Source organism: Hemitrygon akajei, unplaced genomic scaffold, assembly GCF_048418815.1.
Source record: "Hemitrygon akajei unplaced genomic scaffold, sHemAka1.3 Scf000132, whole genome shotgun sequence".
In the NCBI taxonomy this organism is placed as follows: Eukaryota; Metazoa; Chordata; class Chondrichthyes; order Myliobatiformes; family Dasyatidae; genus Hemitrygon; species Hemitrygon akajei.
In genome coordinates, this window is record NW_027332018.1 from 385,802 (window position 1) to 395,678 (window position 9,877).

Genomic DNA, 9,877 nt, shown 5'->3' on the forward strand with positions numbered 1-9,877 from the left:
TATTATTTAAATAGTGAAATATTGCAGCATGCTGCTGTGCAGAGGGACTTTGGAGTGTTTGTGCATGAATCGCAAAAGGTTGCTTTGCAGGTGGAACAAGCTCTCAAGAAGCCAAATGGGATGTTGACCTGCATTGCGAGAGGGATTGACCTTAAGAGCAGAGAGGGTCTGCTGCGACGGTACAGGGTACTGGCGAGGCCTCACCTAGAGTACTGCGTGCAGCTCTGGTCTCCTGACTCGTGGAAGGATGTACTGGATTGGGAGGCGGTGCCGAGGAGGTTCAGCAGGTTGATACCAGAAATGAGAGTGTTCGACAATGAGGGGGAGATGGGGACTGCACTCGCCGGAATTCAGAATGAATAGAGGCACAGAAGCAGGAAGGTTGTTCCCACTGGTCGGTGAGACTACAACTAAGGGACATAGCCACAAGATTCTGGATTAACATAGAACATAGAACAATACAACACATCGCAGGCCCTTCGGCCCACAATGTGGTGCTGACCCTTAAACCTAGCTTCCCATATAACCACCCCAAACTTAAATTCCCCCATGCACCTGTCCAGTAGTCTCTTACATTTCACTAGTGTATCTGCCTCCACCACTGTCTCAGGCAGTGCATTCCACTCACCAACCACTCTCTGAGTAAAGAACCATCCTCTCATATCCGCCTTGAACTTTCCTCCCTTACCTTAACGCCATGTCTTCTTGTAATCAGCAGTGGGGCTCTGGGGTGGAGGAGCTGGCCGTTCACTCTATCTACTCCACTTAATAGCCTTATCATGTTTCCTCTCATCCTCCTTCTCTCCACAGAGTAAAACACAAGCTCTCTTAATCTCTGAATATAATGCATACTCTCTAAACCAGGCAACATCCTGTTAAATCCCCTCTGTACCCGTTCCAATGCTTCCACATCCTTCCTATAGTGAGGCGACCAGAACTAGACACAGTATTCCAAGTGTGGCCTAACCGGAGCTTTATAGAGCTGCATCATTACCCCCGCGAATTTTAAACTCCATCCCTCGACTTATGAAAGCTAACACTCCATAAGCTTTCTTATCTACCCTACCTATCTGTGAGGCAACTTTCAGGGATCTGTGGACATGTACCCCCAGATACCTCTGATCCTCCACACTGCCAAGTATCCTGCCATTTACTTTGTACTCTGCCTTGGAGTTTGTCCTTCCAAATTGTACCACCTCACAGTTCTCCAGGTTGAACTCCATCTGCCAATTCTCATCCCACTTCAGAATCCTATCAATGTCTCTCTGCAATCTTCGACAATCGTCTACACTATCCACAACACAACCAACCTTTGGGTCGTCTGCAAACTTGCCAACCCACACTTCACCCCCACATCCAGATCGTCAATAAAAATCGCGAGAAGCTGAGTCCGCAGAACCGATCCTTGTGGGATACCACTAGTCACAATCCTCCAATCCGAATGTACTTCCTCCACTACGACCCTCTGCTTTCTGCAGGCAAACCAATTCTGAATCCATCTGGTCAAAGTTCCCTGGATCCCATGCCTTCTGACTTTCTGAGTAAGCCTACCATGTGTTACTTTGTCAAATGCTTTACGAAAATCCATGAGATGACAACCGCTGCACTACCCCTCATCTATGTGCCTGGTCACCTCCGCAAAGAACTCTATCAGGCTTGTTAGACACGATCTGCCATGTAACCATATAACCATATAAAAATTACAACACGGAAACACGCCATCTCAGCCCTTCTAGTCAGTGCCGAAAGCTTACTCTCACTTAGTCCCACCGACCTGCACTCAGCCCATAACCCTCCATTCCTTTCTGTCCATATACCTATCCATTTTTTAATGACAATACCGAAACTGCCTTTACCACTTCTACTAGAAGTTCATTCCACACAACTATCACTCTCTGAGTAAAGAAATTCCCCCTCGTGCTACCTTTAAACTTGTGCCCCTTAACTCTCAAATCATGTCCTGTTGTTTGAATCTCCCCTACTCTCAATGGAAAAAAAGCCTATCCACGTCAACTTGATCCATCCCCCTCATTATTTTAAATACCTCTATCAAGTCCCCCCCTCATCATTCTACGCTCAAAAGAACAAACACTTAACTTTTTAAGCCTTACCCTGTAACTAAGGTGTTGAAACCCAGGTAACTTTCCAGTAAATCTTCTCTGCACTCTCTCTATTTTGTTGATATTTTTCCCATAGTTCGGTGACCAGAAATATGCACAATAATCTAAATTCGGCCTTACCAATGCCTTAAACAATTTTAACATTACATCCCAACTCCTGTACTCAATGCTCTGATTTATAAAGGCAAGCATATCAAAAGCTTTCTTCACCACCCTATCCACATGAGATTCCACCTTCAGGGAATTATGCACCATTATTCCTAGATCACTCTGTTCGACTGCATTCTTCAACGCCCTACCATTTACCATGTATGTCCTATTTGGATAATGGCCTAAATCTCTCTATAAGCTTTGAAAACCTACTTCATTATCCACAACGCCACCTACCTTAGAATCAACTGCATAGTTACTAATCCAATTTACCACCCCATCACCCCATACTCTCTGGTATCTTCCATCCAGCCACTGTTGAATCCATTTTACTACTTCAATATTAATACCTAACGATTGAACCTTCCGTGCGGAACCTTGTCAAAGGCCTTACTGAAGTCCATATAGACAATATATGCTTTACCCTCGTCAACTTTCCTCGTAACATCTTCAAAAAATTCAATACGATTTGTCATACATGACCTTCCACGCACAAATCCATGCTGACAATTCCTAATCAGACCCTGTCTATCAGGAGAATTCTATATACCATCTCTAAGAACACTTTCCATTAATTTACCCACCGCTGACGTCAGACTGACAGGCCTATAATTGCTAGGTTTACTCTTAGAAACCTTTTTTAAACAATGGATTCACATGAGCAATTCGCCAATCCTCCGGCACCATCGACGTTTATAATGACATTTGAAATATTTCTGTCGGAGCGACTGCTATTTCTACACCAACTTCCCTCAAGATCCTAAGGAATATCCTGTCAGGACCCGGAGATATATCAACTGTTATTTTCCTTAAAAGTGCCAGTATTTCCTCATAGAATATCGTCAGAGTTTCCATAACTTCCCTACTTGTTCCCTTACGTTACAGAATTCAATATCTTTCTCTTTAATGAATACCGTAGAAAAGAAATTGTTCAAAATTTCCTCCATCTCTTTCGGCTCCACACAAAGCTGTCCGCTCTGATTCTCTAAGGGACCAATTGTATCCTTCACTATCCTTTTGCTATTAATATAACTGTATAAACCCTTCGGATTTATTTTCACCTTATTTGCCAAAGCAACCTCCTATCTTATTTTAACTTTTCTAATTTCTTTCTAAAGATTCTTTTTACATTATTTATATTCCTCGAGCACCTCATTTACTCCATGCAGCCTGTATTTATTATAGATCTCCCTCTTTTTCCGAAATAAGTTTCCAATAGCCCTTGAAAACCATGGCGCTCTCAACTTTTGTCCTTTCCTTTCAACCCTTCACAAAGCCATGCTGAATGTCCCAGATTAGACCATGATTAAGGAGCTGCTTGTCCTAGACATTGGTGAATCTGTGGAATTCTTTGCCGAATAAATCAGTGAAGGCTATCTCAGTACCTCAGTACCTTAGAAGGTTGGCGTCATTCAATGTCTGCAGTGAGATGCTGAAGATGTTCTATAGGTCAGTTGTTGAGTGCGCCCTCTTCTTTGTGGTGGCGTGTTGGGGAGGAAGCATTAAGAAGAGGGACGCCTCACGTCTTAATAAGCTGGTAAGGAAGGCGGGCTCTGTCGTGGGCAAAGTACTGAAGAGTTTAACATCGGTAGCTGAGCGAAGGGCGCTGAGTAGGCTACGGTCAATTATGGGAAACCCTGAACATCCTCTACATAGCACCATCCAGAGACAGAGAAGCAGTTTCAGCGACAGGTTACTATCGATGCAATGCTCCTCAGACAGGATGAAGAGGTCAATACTCCCCAATGCCATTAGGCTTTACAATTCAACTGCCAGGACTTAAGAACTTTTTTTTAAAAGCTATTATTAATGCTTTTTGAGTTAGTGATTTAGATGCATATCATTTATTACTGAGTTAAGTATTGTATGTAATTAGTTTTTGCTACAACAAGTTAGTTTTTGCTACAACAAGTGTATGGGACATTGGAAAAAAATGTTGAATTTCCCCATGGGGATGAATAAAGTATCTACCTATCTATCTATATATTTAAGACAAGGTTGGATAGATTTTTGACAGTAGGGGAATTAAGGGTTATGGGGCAATAGGCAGGTCAGTGGAGATAAGTTCAGATCAGCCGTGATCTTATTGAATGGCGGAACAGCCTCGACAGGCCTGATGGACGACTCCTCCTCCTATTTCTTATCATCCTGCACGGACAGATCCCACACCGTGAGTTCCACTAACAGTCACCGTAATATCGACACGCTCCGCATCGTGAACTAACGCTCCCGTCACCGCGACAGGGTCGCACCCCACTCCGTGACGCCGACATTACCCTGTTCATGGCACCGACAGCACAATCGGCGTGACCCCGACACGTCGCTCACAGTGATGCCGACAACGCCTCATTGTGACACGGACATTCAACATAACACTAACACGCCACTCACTGTGACACCGACAGTCCAGTCACTTTGACCCCGACACACCGCTCGCCGTGACCGTAACACACGACCCACTAACACTTTCAGTATCACAGATTCGTCACTCGCTCATCACCTGCGCCCGAGACCACCAGGAACTTTGGGAACAATATCAGGAGGCCAACAAGACCCAACGGCAATATCGACTTCAGGTAAATGAGTTGAACTCAACACTTGAATCCAGCATAACCCAGAATTCCGGCCTGGCTCTCTCCCCGGAGCACCTGTCTCAGGAATAGGAACCTGCTGCCGGCAATGTGGTGGGGGCGGATACGATTGGGTGTTATAAGAGAATTTTGGATTGGTACATGGAGCACTGAGAAATAGAGTGATATGTGAAGCCTGGTAATTTCTTAGGAAGGGACATGCTCGGCAGAACTTTGTGGGCCGAAGGGCCTGTATTGTGCTGTAGGTTTTCTATGTTCCTATGTTCTAATGTCTCCGTCATCAAAAAGTAAATTTCTCGGCCTCGAAAATAAAAACTCCGTCCTGAACACCCATCTCTCCGATCTGAATCGGACGCAGACCGATCCCCGTCAAAAGATCACTGACCTCGAAATTAAGTACAGGACTCTGACGAAAGAGAAGGCTCAAATCTGTCAACTGCTGACTAGCGGAAAAGGTGAGTTGACGCAACAACCTCAAACGCACCATCTCCTGCTACTCGTCACATTGCAGAGAGATAAGAAGCTATAATCTGTGTCTGGTCACGGGAGTGTGTGATGGGACGATGTGGAGGGAGTTTCACTCTGTGTCTGACCCCGGGAATGTGTGATCAGACGGTGTGGAGGGAGCTTCACTCTGCATCTGACCCCGGGATTGTGTGATGAGACGATGTGGAAGGAGTAACACCCAGATTCTGACTCCGGAAGAGTGTAACAGGCCGGTGGGCAGGAAACTTCACTTCACAACTGACTTTGGAATGAGGGTCTGTGTCTGACTCCGAGAGTGTTTGATGGGACAATGTCGGCGGAAGCTTGACTCCACGTCTGACCCCGGGCGTTTATAAAAGGCAGTGTGCAGGAGCTTCACTCAACGTCTGACGCCTGGAGTGTCTGATGGGTCCATGGAGAGGGAGATTCAGTCTGCGTCTGACCGTGTTAGTGTGTGATCTGACGGTGCAGGGATCTTAAATTTGTGTCTCACCCCCGTGGATGTATGACGGGACTCTGTTTTCGACACAGTGCGCATGTTTTGAGAAGCTATGGCGGGAATGGGGGGTGGGTGAGAGGTTTTGGAGGTGGGGTCATGTGTGTGTCTGACACGTGGAACGGTGACTCATGCCTGGAGAGGAGACAAGATGGAGGTCTACAAGATATTAAGTGGAATAGATGGAAGGTATAGCCAGCGGCTCTTCCCCAGGGCACCACTGCTCAGTACAAGAGGACATGGCTTTAAGGTCAGGGGATGGAAGTTCAAGGGAGATATTAAAGGAATGTTTTTCACTCAGAGAGTGGTTGGTGCGGGAATGCACTGCCTGAGTCAGTGGTGGAGGCAGATACACTAGATAAGCTTAAGAGACTACTAGACAAGTATATGGAGGAGTTTGTGAGGGGCTATATGGGATGTAAGGTTTGAGGGTCGACAAAACATTGTGGGCCAAAGGGCCTGTAATGTACTGTGCTATTCCATGTTCTATGTTTAAGAGTCGCGAGGTAATGATGAAGCTCTGTAAAACACTGGTTAGGCCACACTTGGAGTAATGTGTCCAGTTCTGGTCACCTCACTATAGGAAGGATGTGGAAACATTGGAAAGGGTACAGAGGAGATTTACCAGGATGCTGCCAGGTTTAGAGAGTGTGCATTATGAACAGAGATTAAGGGAGCTCGGGCTTTACAAAGAGAGAAAGAGGATGAGAGGAGACATGTTAGAGATGCACAAGATATTAAGAGGAATGTATAGAGTGGATAGCCAGCGCCTCTACTCCAGGGCATCACTGATCAGCACAAGAGAACATGGCTCTAAGGTAAGGGGAGGGAAGTTCAAGCAGGATATTAGAAGAAGATTTTTTTTTACTCAGAGAGTGGTTGGAGCGTGGAAAGCACTGCCTGAGTCAGTGGTGGAGACAGATATACTAGTGAAATTTAAGAATTTACTAGACAGGTATGTGGAGAAAATTAAGGGAGGGGGATATATGGGAGCAAAGGTTTAAGTGTCGGCACAACATTGTGCGCCACACGGCCTGTATTGTGCTATATTATTCTTTGTTCTATGTTCTATTCACTCTGTGTCTTGACCCCGGGAGTGTGTGATGGATGGTGTGGAGAGAACTTCACTGAGTCTGATCCTTGTTAATTTACGATAAGACGTTGCGGAGGGATATTCACTCTGTGCCTGAACTCAGGTTTGCGTGATGGGAACCAGTGGAGGGAATTTCACTCTGTGTGTCAACCCGGGTATGTGTGATGGGGAAGTGAGAAGGGAGACTCACTCTGTGTCTCACTGTCACTTGTCCCTGACTTTCAGAGCAAACGTGTTCCGAGGACTGGGTCACAAAGAAAGACCGGTGTTATTACGTATCCACGTTTGATACATCTTTCCAAAAAGCCATGCAAGAATGTTCAAACCGTCATTCAAGGTTGATGGAAATCAATTCAAGTGATGAAGCGGTATGTGTCACAGCACGATAAGATCTCACAGTAACACAGGAATCATCAGACAATCCCGGGGTCAGGCACAGAGTGAATCTCCGTCAACAACGACCGATCACACACACCTGCGGTCAGACAGACAGTGAATCTCCCTCCGCACCGTCCCATCACACACTCCCGGGGTCTGACACAGAGTGAAACTCCCTCCACATCGTCCCATCACACACTCCCGGGGTAAGTCACAGATTGAATCACTCTGCACACCGTCACATCACACACTCCCGGGGTCAAACACAGAGTGAATTTCCCTCCACACCGTCCCATCACACACTCCCGGAGTCAAATACAGAGTGAATCTCCCTACGCACCGTCGTATCACATACTGCCGGGGGTCAGACACAGAGTGAATCTCCCTCCACATCGTACTATCGTACACTGCGGGGGGTCAGTCACAGAGTGAATCTCCCTCTACACCGTCCCATCACACACTCTCGTGGTCAAACACAGAGTGAATCTCCATCCACACCGTCCCATCATACACTCCCCGTGGTCAGATGCAGACTGAATTTCCGCCACACCGACCCATCACACACTCCCTGGATCAGACACAGAGTGAAACTCCCTCCACACCGTCCCATCACACACTGGCCGGGGTCAGACACAAAGTGAATCTCCCTCCTCACCGTCCATTCACATACTCCCGGGGTCAGACACACAGAATGAATCTCTTTCCACATCGTACCATCACACACCCCATGGGTCAGGCACAGAGTGAATCTCCCTCCACACCGGCCCATCACACACTCCCGGGGTCAGACACAGAGAGAATCACCCTCCACACCGTCCCATCACACACTCCCGGGGTCAGGCACAGAGTGAAGCTCCCTCCACTCCGTCGCATCACACACTCCGGGGGTCAGACACAGAGTGAATCTCCCTCCGCACCGTCCCATCACACACACCCGGGGTCAGGCACAGAGTGAATCTCCCTCCACTCCGTCCCATCACACACTCCGGGGGTTAGGCACAAAGTGAATCTCCCTCCACATCGTACCATCACACACTCCGAGGGTCAGACACAGAGTGAATCTCCCTCCACATCATCCCATCACACACTCCCGGGGTTCCACACAGAGTGAATCTCCCTCCACACCGTCCCATCACACACTCCTGGGTTCTGACACACACTGAAGCTACCTTAACAGAGTCCCGGACGAGATTCCTGTTATAATCAACGGAGAGAATCTCCGTCTAATAGTTTTCTATTCTTGGCATTAATACAGTAAATTTAAATTTCTCAGAACTTTGCATCCCGCAACCTTATGTACCAAACCCATATATACTGGATTGGAAAATGCGAAAACAGGTGAGATTTGGACTGATCTGTCGGGTGAAACTGGGTATTGAGCTAGTCCTGACGGGTGAAAATGAAATTCGTTTACGGTCCGAAGTAGTTTTGTGGAAAAAGTGAGGGGTATTGGGATTTGTTTGTATGTGGGTAGGGGATAGGTTGGTGCAATAGGAGCATTTTAGGGCCGACACATATCTGCCGCGGAAGGACAGGGCAGTGGGAATATTTCGGAAACTGGCAGGGGGCAGTAGGGAGAGAACAGTACACAGGGATTATTTTGGTACTGACGCATGTCAGTCAGGAGAGCGCGGTGGAGTGGGATCATTTTGGAGATAGTCGCCGGCCTGTGAGGCGAGAAAGCAACAGCGGGATTAATTTAGTGAAGGACTTCGATCTCAGGGGCGAGAGTAGGACAACTGGATTAGTTTGGAGACTAGTACAGGGAGATGGGCACACAGTGGGATAATGTGATTTTTTCGGAGCTAGTCGCCGGGCTTTGAGGAGAGGGTGGAACAGTGCGATTCGTTTGCTGATTGACATAGATCGAAGGGAAAAGAGCTGGGCAGCGGGAGTAGACGGTGGGAGAGTTGGGTTTGTGCGGGGACTGAAACAGATCAGAGTGGAGAGGGTGGACCTGTTCGATTCGTATGGGGACTGACAGAGGACTGCGGTGAGGAAGCGATTCGGTGGGATTAGTTTGGGGTATCCGGGGATGGGGGGGAGGCATTGGGTCAGTGCAATTAGCTGGGGACTGACACAGGATTGTGGGGAGACATTGGGACCGTGGTATCAGTCTGGGTACCGGCACCGGGCCGTGGGGGAGAGCGTTTGAGTGGGAGGAGTTCGGGGACATGACACAGGCTGTTAGGAGAGAGCGATTTCCTGGGATTAGCTTGTGGACGGTCTCGGCTCGGGTTCTCTGCTGGAGATGTTTTGCCTCTGTTGAAATTGTTTAATCCTCTTGTATAGGAATGCGAGCTTCCGTCTCCTGTACAAGGGGTCTTCGGGGACGCCCTACTGCTGGCAGTGTGATCCGACTGCAGTCAGTAGGATTTATCCTTGCGATCGTGATCAGCATTTCATCTGCGAGAAGTCGTTGTTGCCGAATATTCCTGAAAAGATCCATGGTCTCTGTCAACAGCCAGTGGAGGCGACGTGAATCAAATGACTAACTCCAGTCTCCCCTTCACTCTCACTCCCCGATCCTTTCAGATTCCCCCCAACCTTTCTGCCCCTCCCT